General features: G+C 43.1%; 1 protein-coding gene across 1 annotated transcript in view; it reads left to right on the top strand.

Annotated features, from left to right (window-relative positions):
* The first annotated feature begins 296 nt into the window (after nucleotides 1-296).
* MARCHF3 (membrane associated ring-CH-type finger 3) overlaps nucleotides 297-12,204 on the top strand; it is a 153,970-nt gene continuing 142,062 nt past the window's right edge. The window contains exon 1 of the mRNA XM_040241748.1: nucleotides 297-540. The gene's annotated coding sequence lies outside the window, so the exon portion shown is untranslated. The remainder of the gene's footprint in view (nucleotides 541-12,204) is intronic.

Here is a 12,204-nt window from a genome sequence, read left to right as displayed (position 1 = left end):
CGGGGTCACCACTACCCTTTCGAGGCGTCGGGCTCCAGCCGCAGGCTCCCCCAAAGCGCCAGCCCTCAGTCTCGGCTCCGCACCTTTGCCAATTTCCCCGCCGCGGGCGCGTAGCCCAGCCAGCCCTCAGCTGCGGGCGATTGGACGGCGGCGACGGGGCGGAGCCAGGCGCTTAGCAACGCCCGCGGCCGCCCCGGGCCCTGACGCAGTTGCGATTGGCTGCAGGCACCGCCAGTCACGGTTGGAAGGGCGCCCCGCCCCGCGGGGCTGGCCCCGGGCTGGCCCCGCCTCCCTCCGGAGCCGGGTTGCCTCTACGCGGCTGTCCGCCTCATTCTCAGAGCAGGTCCGCGAATTGTCGGCGCGCTCCGGGCAGCTGCTGAGCCGGAGCTACCATCGGGCTTGTAGTGCTCCCTCCGAGGTGCCTGCCGGAGCTAATGTGCCCCGGTCGGCCAGGACTAGAGCTGTCGCCAGTTCGGGGCAACTTGGGATTCAGGACTCGCAGCAGGGGCGTCGGTTTGCGATCGGGACTCAGCTACGAGGGTGAGTGGCCGCGCGCAAGGAGAGCGGCTCCCCTTGCGTCGTTCGGCGACTGAGGGGCGGGGGGATACTGGACGCGTCCTGGCGCGCGTCGATCTGTCCATGCGAGCGTATCGGCTTGTTGGGAGGTCAGGGCTTGGCGGTATTAGCTCCTTGCCAGCACCCCCCAATCCCGAACTTCTTGTTTCAAAGCGTCCCAAATCGGCCCAGGACGCGGCTCTGCGTTGGCGAAAACTTGGTGTGTTGTAATTGGCATCATTAGATGGGGTCCGAGGACGCGTCCCCTGGCCGTCTACAGCGGTGACAAGCGCGCTAGGGGCTGTTTTCGTGTCCAGTGGCATGCAGACAGTAGTTCCTAGAAGCTTGAAGATGGGTTCCTGAAAAATTAACACGCGCCGGAGTCGGCGGGAAGAGGTAGCCCTGTGCCTCTTGCCAGCGATCATCCGGCTCGGGGTGGGCCTTTAGGGGTCAGAGAACTTTAGTACCAGTCAGGTTCCGTAGCAGCGGCTTCAGTGCTTTGCAGTTATTGAAGGGAATTGACAGTGCAGATATAAAACTTTGTCGAGTAATTACTTCCCATTAGCGCTTGAATCCGCATCCCTCATGAGGTGCTCAGACCTCTGCATCCTTATGCAAGGTGTGCCCGAAGGACTTCGTTAGGACAGGGGGTAGCTGCTGTCTGTCCCAATGCTGGGAGGCCCTGGGGAATCCAAAAGACTGTGAAAACGACCACCAGGCTGGTCGGTTGGTGTTTGTTTGCGCTCCTGTGTGTTTAAGTGATGAAGTTGTGACAGGAACTGACAACAGAGGATTCAAGGTTAAATCTGACACTTGATGTTTGTGACTCAGTCTGGGATAGATTTTTTTCCCCCCTCTGGTTGATAAGGGGTAAAAGCAGCTGTTTTTGTTTTGTTTTTGAGAGTGGTTACATACATGTAATTTATATAATGTGTGGACTAAGTAGAATTATCTTCTTTTAATTCTTATTTAACATGAATGAGAGAGAGCTTACTGAGAGTACTAGGTAGAGACTTAGGGACAGAATTGGAGGATATTTTGATCCTTGAGAATGTATGAAAACATTGAGATATATAGCTACCCATGCATATGTAGGTGTGCTTATATATGTGTGTATTTGTGTGTGTGTGTGTATAACTGATAAGCAAATGAAAGAGATATGGAGGGGGAAACTGCCTTGAACGTCGTCTGATCTGTGGGGTGTATGATGAGTGTGTGTGTAAGCATGTCTGGATCTGCCTAGTCTGTCTGGGTCAGTGTATGTCCATGAACTTTATGAGCATTCAGTTCAATACCACTCCAAGCAGCTTCCCAGTTCCTGTTTTATAGCCCAGCAGCCGCCAGCCGGCCCATCTGTTAAAACATAGTATGTATACTTCACTGGGAGCTCTAGGGTGGAACCTGGGTAGGGGGCATCCCTTAGTAGAAACAACATGCTACAGACAAAGCCTCCTCTCAGGTCCATTTTCATTCACAGTTCAGCCTGAACATGTGATTTTTGGTGATGGAGGGAAGGAGTGCTTGATTCTTCAGAAATGGCAAACTGTATTTTGTGAAATAATTATAGGCATGGTTTGGAAAGGGGGACTATATAAGGAGGGGAAAAAAAATCCCTGTAGAAAAGAAATGTGGAGCTTGTCATATAACCATGCAACACTGGTTTACTGCTTTGCAGTAGCATGTATATCAGAAACTGTTTGCTTTTGCTTCTAAGAGAATGAATTAAAACGGAATTGTTTTGCACCCCCCCCCCAAAAATCTTAATAGAAGTAAACAGAATGTTACTACAGAGGCTATTTAATCTACTAGCTCTGACTGCCTTAGTAATTCTAACGAAACATATTTTTAAGAATTTATCACTCGGATATAAATTCATATTCAGCCTAATCACTAGGTGCAATGGTTCACAATTTATACTTTAAAATAATAATAATTTGAAAAAGCCTTATCACTAAACTTTTGATGACTAAATGGCTATAGGAGGAGTGGAACAGCTTATTAAGTTTCTGCAGCCAAGTGACTGCTACTTAAAAAAACTATAAATTCCTTTAATAGCATAATTACTTTTGGTGACAAAATAAAGCCAGTGTTTTTGAGAAGTAGGGTTGATATTTTACCTAATAATTTTTTGCTCGTAATCACATTTTAATAATGGTGCTTATTATACGTGGATAGAAAATACTGGCATGGTTCTTAAGAACCTATCACAAACATTGTTTTCATTTTTATGGTACTTAAACATTAGGGGAAAAATATCCTAACCCCCAATCCATACATTTCTGATGGACTGTGTAGATACAATAACTCTCCTGTCTTGATAGGCGTCACCTGAGTCAACTGGGCTTCTCCTTAAAAATTCAGTTGATGGGCTGGACTTCAGTCTCCAGGGTTAGATTCAGGAATCTGGGGTGGGGCTTAGGAATCTACATCTTTAACAAGCACCCACAAGTTACTCTGATGTCACGGATCCTCTCACAATATTTTGAGAAACACTGCAACGGCATTTATAATATAAAAGAACAATTACAGTCTGTGAGTTGATTCAATAAATGATTGTTCCAGAATTTCCAGGTGGCATTTATTAGCCTTGTGAAATTTATAGGTAAACTCTTGTGTCCTCAACAATGGTACCTTTTGTCCTCTGTTCAGAAGTGTCTGGGGACTCCTTAGGAATCCCTGCTCCAGGTTAGCCCCAATTCTAAGGAAGTCTGTCTTGGGAAGCAAGGTAGTTTGAGACCTCTCCCCAGCTGGATCCCTTCCCTCCTCCAGGTCCAGTGGGTTCCTGGGGTGCTCTGGAGTAACCTTATGTGTCTGAACTCACATTGTTGGGCATTTCTCCCTGGAGGGTACAAGACTTCCAAATCTTGAAAGCCACCTTTAACTCACTCCAAGCTTGGGAGCTAGAACCTCAGTGGGGCTAGAGCAGACTTGTCTGAGGTCAGGGATCTCCTTAGGAAGCTGTAGCTGGTCTGCCTGTTGATCAGGAGAGTGTCCCAGGCCACAGCCCAGAGGCTCAGGGAGTCGCAGTTTCAGAAAGTCATCTTAAGGTTTTTGAGGTATCCAATTAATCAGGTACACAGGTTTTCTTAAATCACAGGGAGAAGGATTGAGAACTGATTGCCACTTCTCCTTTCAAATCAGTGTGCGGACTTCCCTGATGGCCCAGTGGTAAAGAATATGTCCTGCAATGCAAAGGTGTGTGTGCCAAGTCCAACTCTTTGTAACCCTATGGACTGTAGCCCGCCATGCTCCTCTGTCCACGGAATTCTCCAGGCAAGAATACTGGAGTGGGTTGCCATTTCCTTCTCCAGGGGATCTTCCCAACCCAGGGATCGAACCTGCGTCTCTTAAGTATTCTGCATGGACAGATGGGTTCTTTACCACCAGCACCACCTGGGAAGCCCGCAGGGCAAGGGATGCAAGTTCAGTCCCTGGTTGGGGAACTAAGATTCCAAATGCTATGGAGCACAAAGCCTGTGGGCCACAACTACTGAAGTCCGTGCACTCTGTACACGTGATTCAACAAAGATCCTGCATGTTGCAACTAAGACCTGACAGAGCCATATAAATAAATCAATTAGTTAACTTTTAAAAAAGCAGTTGTTAAAAAAAATCAGTGTGATTTTGATGTATTAATCATTGTCAATTAGCTTTTTTATATGTAGTTTGATACCTTTAGATTCTGTTCTTCCCTTTCAGACTGGCATAGTTCTCAGTGTTTAACACTCCTAAGTTTAAAAGAGAAAGGATCTGTTGGAAGTTGCTGCCCTTCCCTCTTCCTACCTTCCAAGTACCTAAGTAACCAGGTGGCTTCTCTGAGGTCAGATGTGCCCAGAATATTTACTTCACTGCTGACAAAAGGACCTGTATAGGCGAGAACACTGAACTTGGATTCTTCCAGGCCACCAGATCGTTACTGGTACTTTTATGGAGCAATTTATGTTCTGAGGAACACTTGGCAGGCATGTTTATAGGTTGCTTATCTTAACAATCCTTTGCGTGCAAGGATTTTTTCCCACTTTGTTACAGATGAGCAAACAGCAGCCACAAAAGAATAATAATGCAGTCATCCATCAGTATCCTCATGAGATTGGTTCCAGGACTCCCACCCCTGCAGATACCAAAATCTGAGGATGCTCAAGCCCCTTATATAAAGTGGCATAGTTCAGTCGGCATTCCATATCCACGGGTTCCTCATCCCCAGATACCAAGAGCCAACCTTTAGATTTTTTTCTTTCACATCCAAAGATGACACCAATAACTGAGAAGTTGGTCTTGTATTGAAATTGTTTTTATGTAACTTTGTGATGAGATGATAGAGTCATGCTTAGTCATTCATATCATCTAAGTTTTTTTTTTTTCACCTCTTCAAATTTTTTATACTGCATGTGACCTTGGAACAATTTTCTTTCTAAAGCTAACCAGCCACTCACCATACATTAGTATGATAATAATTCAATGATCCTGACCTTAACCATCTAGGTTTGACCCAGAATGGCAAATAATTTGCAAAAGGTCACAGAACCCAAATGCAGCAAAGCCTATATGGAGAATTTGGGAGACTTTATATTTTAGAACTGTACTATTTTAGAACTGTATGGTGCCTATTGAGTCATGTTGTATGGCTAATGTTAAGCTGGCAAAAAGAATTTGCCCAGCTTCTGTGTGATTGGATGGACCTAGAAAATGTCCAAAGTCTAAGGTATAATCACAGCCCCTGATTCTACAATGGTACTGATTTATGCCTAGTTAAAAAACTACAGTAGAATGCTACTTTTCTTGAAACTGGCCATAGGCCATGGCAAGATTCTAAGCAACAATTCTCACATTTTTTTGGGGGGGGGGGAGGCCCATGACACTTTTGGCAAAATGTTTTGACAAAAAAAATTTGACAAATTCAAGTTTTTGACTTTTCTTTCTATATCCTTATTCCCATGCTGAAATCTACATATAAAAAATTTACTTTTCAAGTCAATCTGCCTTTTTAACATCTCCTAATACTTAAACCTTCGCCATTTTGACTTTTTCTCCTCCATAATGCCCCCTTAAGTTTCTACCTTCACTTTGGTTTTTGGATTCAGTAATGTCTTCTAATAATAGAATGGTCATTGAACTATGGAAGTTCTACTCTAGCTTTAACTTTGTAGATTAACTATAACAGTATTAAGAAAAAAGAAAAACTAAGAAGGATAATATGAAAGTCATGTTATTACAAGTATCTTATTAAATATTCCCAGCGTATGGGAAATTTAAGATCCAGATGAATAAAGTGACAGCTTCACTCATCTGTGTCCTTACATATACTCTTGTGATACAAGCTGAGAAATATAACTGAATACAGCATCCTGGGTTAGAGAAGAAAAACAAAAGTTAAGCCCTGAGGAAAGAATTGGCAAAAAAGTGAAAGGTCACAGTTGGGATGGGATGGAAAGAGGGGTGGGAAAGAAATACCTCCTGTAAAATGCCAGATAGGGTGGTAAGAAATTTATAGAGGTGCTGATGGTTTGGGGTTTCTTGGGGGCATTGATTCTGTTTTATATTGTCTTCACAACCCACTAGCCCTGCTTGCTTTAAATAATTTATTATAGCAGCAAGCCTTCCCATGGTTGGTTTCTTTTCTTTTTTATAACATTTTCCTTCTCATCTCTGAGTCTAATCAGAGGCATTTATGATAGTGTGGCTGTTCTAGAATACTTTGGAAAATCCATGATCAATATCCCTACATTATAAACCCAAGGCTGTTCTGTTTTATTTTGCAGTGTTTTCTTCCCTGCTATATTAACTCAGGATCTATGTTTTAAATAGTATTTTATTAATCTTTGCACAATAAGACTTCTGGGCTTGTTTTTCTTGGCTGGAACTATCTTTTGAGTAATCTATCATCCAACCAGCATTGATCTAATGATGTATTTATTGCTCACTATTGCAGCACTGGCAAGAAACCCAGTATGATTCTAAAAATTTGATTAAAAAGAAATCAAGTTTTTGCAAGGCGTAGCCACCCAATTATGTTAGCAGCTGCCAAGTATATTTTATGCTAAAATATACACACATATTTCAAGTGAACAAAATGTGATCTTTTCAAAAGCTTTTAAAACTTTTTGCTATGAAATAAGTATAATGAGAAGACATCTTGTAATTAGAAAAATTACAAGTGCACTCCTCACCTTAGCCAAAGATAAAGTATAGTAATTTTCAGATTATACCCATAGACACTAACCTAAAGATAGGTTTATCTTTTTGATCGACAATAATAAAAACAATGGGGATAAGAACTATCTCCTAGTCTTTGAACCATCTTCCAGGCAGTCCTCACAAACCAAAATGAACAGAAACGAATTAGCAAGTAGTAATTGAGTGTCTGTCACAGGTAGCACCTTTTCTCAGCTTAGCCAACTCAAAATGCAGTTCAAGTATAAGCACCTTTGGGAACCTTTTCCATGCTCCTCTTTGGCCTGGCTGTATACAACCAGCAGAGCCCTTACCTGCTGTAATCCCTCCCTCCAGACTGGGAGCCCCTTAAGGGCAAGGACCACACCTGACATCTTCTAGCTTCTCAAGAGATGGTATTCAAGAAATAGTTGCTAGGTGCACTAGAGACTATAAAGAATTATAGGTGAATACCTGCAAGGCCTTAAAAGGACATTCATAGGATATTTACCCAAAGTCTGCATGATAGTAATAACTGAATCGTAGTCCCAAACTTTCTGCTGTAGCCCAGTCTTAGAAATTCATAAAACTGTCATCCGTGCCTGCCCATTGACCCTCTGCATCTCTCTGCTCCATCCCTGCCTTGCCTTCTTCTCTTACCATCTCCCTGTTGTGTCTTTAAGAATGTCTCCAACTCCCCACTGCCCCAACCAGGCCATCTCTCCTGGTTCCTTTGATGTTCCCATACCCGTTGGCATATCTTGTCAAAGCAGTTGACTCATGGGTCCCACTTTGAGACTTGGGACAGCCTCACGCTTGCATCGTTTGAAGTCTTAGATGGCTTGGCCTCTTTTGCCATCCAATGCAGCTGACTACCTAGGTTTGGCCATAGGAGGTTTAGGGTCCTTGCAGGAGCTAGATGGTGCTGTGCCTAGAGGCTGCTAGTATCCTAAACCCAGCATAATGGGGGAACTTAGCACTTAAGTTAAGCTTTTATTTATTTTTTTTAATTCCAGCAGACTTTTATTTCCGAGATTAACTTGCATAATATTTTTCATTGATAAATCACCCTTTTTTCAGGAAGCATTGTCCCTACATAGTCAGGTTTATGACCCAGTCTGAGGGCTTAGATAAATACCAGCTCTCACCTCAGAGCTGGGTTACTGAGGTGGTGTACACACTATGTGTCCAGGCAGTTAAGCATAACTCCCTGAGGTCAGGGCCATTAGGATAGCCCTTTTATGTTAGATCTTAACGGGCTTTAAATGACTGCAAGAGATCAAGGACCCCTATTTTCCATTTCATCTGGGAGATTAAGCCTCTCTTAACATAGGTGCTTTCTTCTCATACCTGCCAAGAAAATATCAGTAGAAAATTGAGTAATTACATCTAAAAGTTATTTCAGTGTTCAAGGCAACAGAGAAGATGAGCCACCCTATATTAGGTCATGGACTCAACCACTGATTTCTTTTGGATCTTGCGTCAGGAGCACCTGTCCCTGCATACCCTGGGGCTTCTGCTTTCCCCTGGGAGCTGCGGCTTGGGAGGATTTGAGGAAGGCTTGGGTGGAGGGGTTGGGGTTGAGGCAAACCTGAGTATACAGGGCACAGTCAGTGGAGGTTCTCCGTGTTGTGCAGGGCTTTGGCATTTTCTCAAATCTGCTTCTGGGCATCCCTAAGAGCCAATCCTCTTCCTCTTACACTTTGTGAGTGTGTTACCCAACAGAGGTTCTCACACTCCGCAAGTTTTTATCCTTAACCTTCTAAGTTTTCCTCCTTAACCTTCTAAGTTTTCCTAATTTCAACTTCTCTCTCTCCTGTAGCCCTACCCTGCAATAATGTGTATTTTTTTTTCTTTAATATTCTCTTTCCCTTCTGTTCAGGTAAGAACTCTACGTTATGAAAGTTCTTTTAATCAGTGTTACTATTCATCTTTTCCCTGCAGGAGTAACTGCATTTTTGACCATTTTCAAAGGAATTTCCTAGAGCCTTCTGGTGTGTGTGTGTGTGTTTCTGGTGCTAAGAAAAAGATCACAATAGCGCAGCTCCTCCTCACTGGGATATTACAGCCTTTCACAGTGCAAAAGTAATTAGCCTCACAAAACCTCACTTTTCACCAGCTTAACCCATGCTTGCCAGTGACACAGTCCCTCACCTGCCTAATCGTTCTTACCACCTCCTGCTCACTTTTTCTATCATTAGGAAACAAGATCACACATCTCTATTAACACGACATATTCATTACAACCAAAGAGATGAAACTTTCCACAAAAGCCAAACCTGACATACTCAGAATAGGGAAAAGAGGGGTAGGATCACCCTGATTTCTTTAAAAGCAAGGCTATGTGAACTGATGCATCTTTTATTAAGTCCTTGATTTGTTGTTGTGACAAACCCTGGCCTGTTTCTTTTTTGAGACTGGGTAATTGCCTTATAGCTAATGTCAATAGCTGTCACTTTTTTCTTTCCCTTCAAAATTGTTGCAAGTTTCAGTTTTGTCGCCTTCATTTGTTTAATTTTTATTTTTGGTATTTCGGGTTGTTTATCGTGACCTACTTAACCTGTGTTGTTTCTAACTCTTCAAGATATCTTCCCCCCACTTTCCTGCCCCTGACAATGTCTCACAGCTAAACCTAGTCCTTATGTTGAATGAATTCCCATTTTCGCTGCAGATTAGTAATGAAGACATTAAGTGGGATTCTGATAGTGACCCTTTTGAGAGCTAAGGCACCATTTACTATTCTGTTTTAATTACAATCTTTCAGCAAATTTTCACCAGTTATAATGTTCACCCCATTTTCTAAGTAGCGTTTCTCAAATACTATGCAACATTATGAAATCTGTGTGCATTACCCTTTCTGTTCTCCATTATGGGCTAAATTTATAATTCTATAATTTTCTCATAGGAAAAATGCTTATTAGACTGGAATGGTTACTTTGGTTTCAAGCCATACTGCTTTTTTGCTTATTGTGAATCATTGTAGACATTTATGTAATCTTTGTTTTACTTCATTCCCAACCCCCACCAGTACCTCCATAAGCCATAATCCCACTGTATCCCTTCCCTACATAGTCTGTTATCATCTGTGCCATTTTTCCAAGATGAATATTTTATTTTATGGGTCTTTAATATTTTCAATTTTAAAATAATCCTGCACAGCTAAAACAAAAACAGGCAGGATCCTATCTTGACCATAGCATTTCCTCCTTCCTTTTCAGGAGGAAGGAAACCCCCCCTGCCTACAAATGGCCATACTGCACCTCCCCTCTGGAGTGTTTCTGCCTGTGCCTGGGATCTGTGCTTTGTTGCTGTTCAGTGACTAAGTCATGTCCAGCTCTTTGCGACCCCATGAACTGCGGCACACCAGACTTCCCTCTCCTCCACCATCTCTTAGAGTTTGCTCAGATTCATGTCCATTGAGTTGGTGATGCTATCCAAACCAACTCATCCTCTGCCACCCGCTTCTCCTTTGGCCTTCGATCTTTCCCAGCATCAGGCTCTTTTCCAGTGAGTCGACTCTCTGTATCAGGTGGCCAAAGTATTGGAGCTTCACCTTTAGCATCAATCCTTCCGATGAATATTCAGGGTTGATTTCCTTAAGGATTGACTAGTTAGCTCTCCTTGCAGTCCGAGGGACACTCAAGAGTCCTCTCCAGCACCACAATTTGAATGGGGATCTGTGTTTGTCCTGCATGTTCTCTGCTCATATTCTTGTAATTAGATAAGAGTTCACAATCGGCAGCCTTATGGGGGGCGGGGGAAAGCCAGTGAAAGCTGTGCTTTATTTGGGTCTTAAAACAGTTGTCCTAAGCAAGTGGGAGATGAAAGTCAAAGTTTTTGAAAGATTGGGAAAGCCAGAGACAGGCCATTTGGTATCAGCTACGCATGCCAAAGTACCGTCTTCCTGTGGTGATTTCTAGGGTGTTTTCCCCTTGGGCTTTTCTGGATGACTATCCCAGTGTTGCATCAAAATTAAAATGCTGTATCAGCTCATATCCAGGACAGCTGGAGTTCACTGGGCTGGAGTCAGAAGTCCTAGTTCCATTTGCAGACCTTCCCAGAGCCAAAGGAAGGAGTGATGTTTCCAAATGGAAATGTCCATATAGAGGTAATGTGCTTGGAGACCTTCCGCACAAAACAGAATTCCCTAACCCAAACTGACCGACATGGTAAGGAAGTGTATTGAGAAGCAGGTCAGGCAGCAGGATTGGTTGACTCAGTGACACAAAGACAGTGATACAGGTTTTACTCATCTCTTTCATCTTTCTGCCACTGTTGGCCTCAGGGACCATTTCAGCTAAGACTGGTCCTTTCCTTTTGCAGGATGGTGACAGTAGTTACTGACATGTCATTGCAGGCAGGACAATATCTACGGCACGGAAAACTGACCCCCCTTCTAGGTTCTTCTTTTGGAAAGTATGGAAACATTACCCAGAAAAATCCAAGAAGACCTGTCTTTTCTTCTCATGGATTACAGTAGGATTATATGCCCCATCTCTACATCAGTCACTTGCAAGAGGACCATATCAGGATTCTGTTAGTAAGAAAGAAGTATGTGTGTGGAAATGAGGGGGGCAGTAGATGCTATCAGGCCATTATCACCCACTCCAGTACTCTTGCCTGGAGAATCCCATGGACGGAGGAGCCTGGTAGGCTACAGTCCATGGGGTCGCCAAGAGTCGGAGACAACGGAGCGACTTCACTTTCACTTTCACTGCACTCAGTGACTTGAAAAATAGCTGTGAAATTCGCCCTTATGACTGCTGTGTAGTTGATAGATACCACTGAACTGCTACACAGTGCTGGATACAAAATGACAAGGCTATAGATTGACAAGGAGAGAAAAGCCACAATGCAGACTAATTAAGGACAGAACTGAGCCAAGATCAATAATTATTCTGATTAGAACCACAATAAGCCCTAATGAATTTGAATGTACTAATTCATGTCTATTTGTCCTCAATAAGAATATGATCTTTATGGAATAAAAAAGATTCTTTTTGCTTATTTCTCAATAATTCTGTATTTCTGATATATAATTTTACAGCATAGCCCTATTTGAATGGAAAAAAATTATTTACTTTATTTACATGTCAGAACATTAACAATAATGATAATTACTGATGATTATAACTGGTCATTATTTATTGAGTGCCTCTTATAAATTAGGAATTTACTAATAGCATCTAAGACACGCCAGCAATTTGCTTATGCCACATAGTGGGCAGGCTTGGATCGAGACTCAGGTTCATCTGCTCATGTTCCTTCAGCTCTGTGGCTTTCCTTTGCCTTGGAGGACAGTCTCAAGACTCTTGTAGCCTGCAGGGTCCCGCCCATCTCTGTGGTGTCACCACTTACCCTCTTGGCCTCATTCAGTTATCCAACCACAGCAGCTTCCTTGCTGTCTAATAAACCAGTCTCACTCTCACCTCTGGCCCTTTGGATCTGCTGTTCCCTCTGCTTGGGTCACATGTCCTTCTTTCACATAGCTGCCTCTTT

Source organism: Oryx dammah, unplaced genomic scaffold (assembly GCF_014754425.2).
Source record: "Oryx dammah isolate SB20612 unplaced genomic scaffold, SCBI_Odam_1.1 HiC_scaffold_5, whole genome shotgun sequence".
NCBI lineage: Eukaryota > Metazoa > Chordata > Mammalia > Artiodactyla > Bovidae > Oryx > Oryx dammah.
Note: the sequence above shows the minus strand (reverse complement) of the source record. Positions and strands in the feature narration are given on the sequence as shown.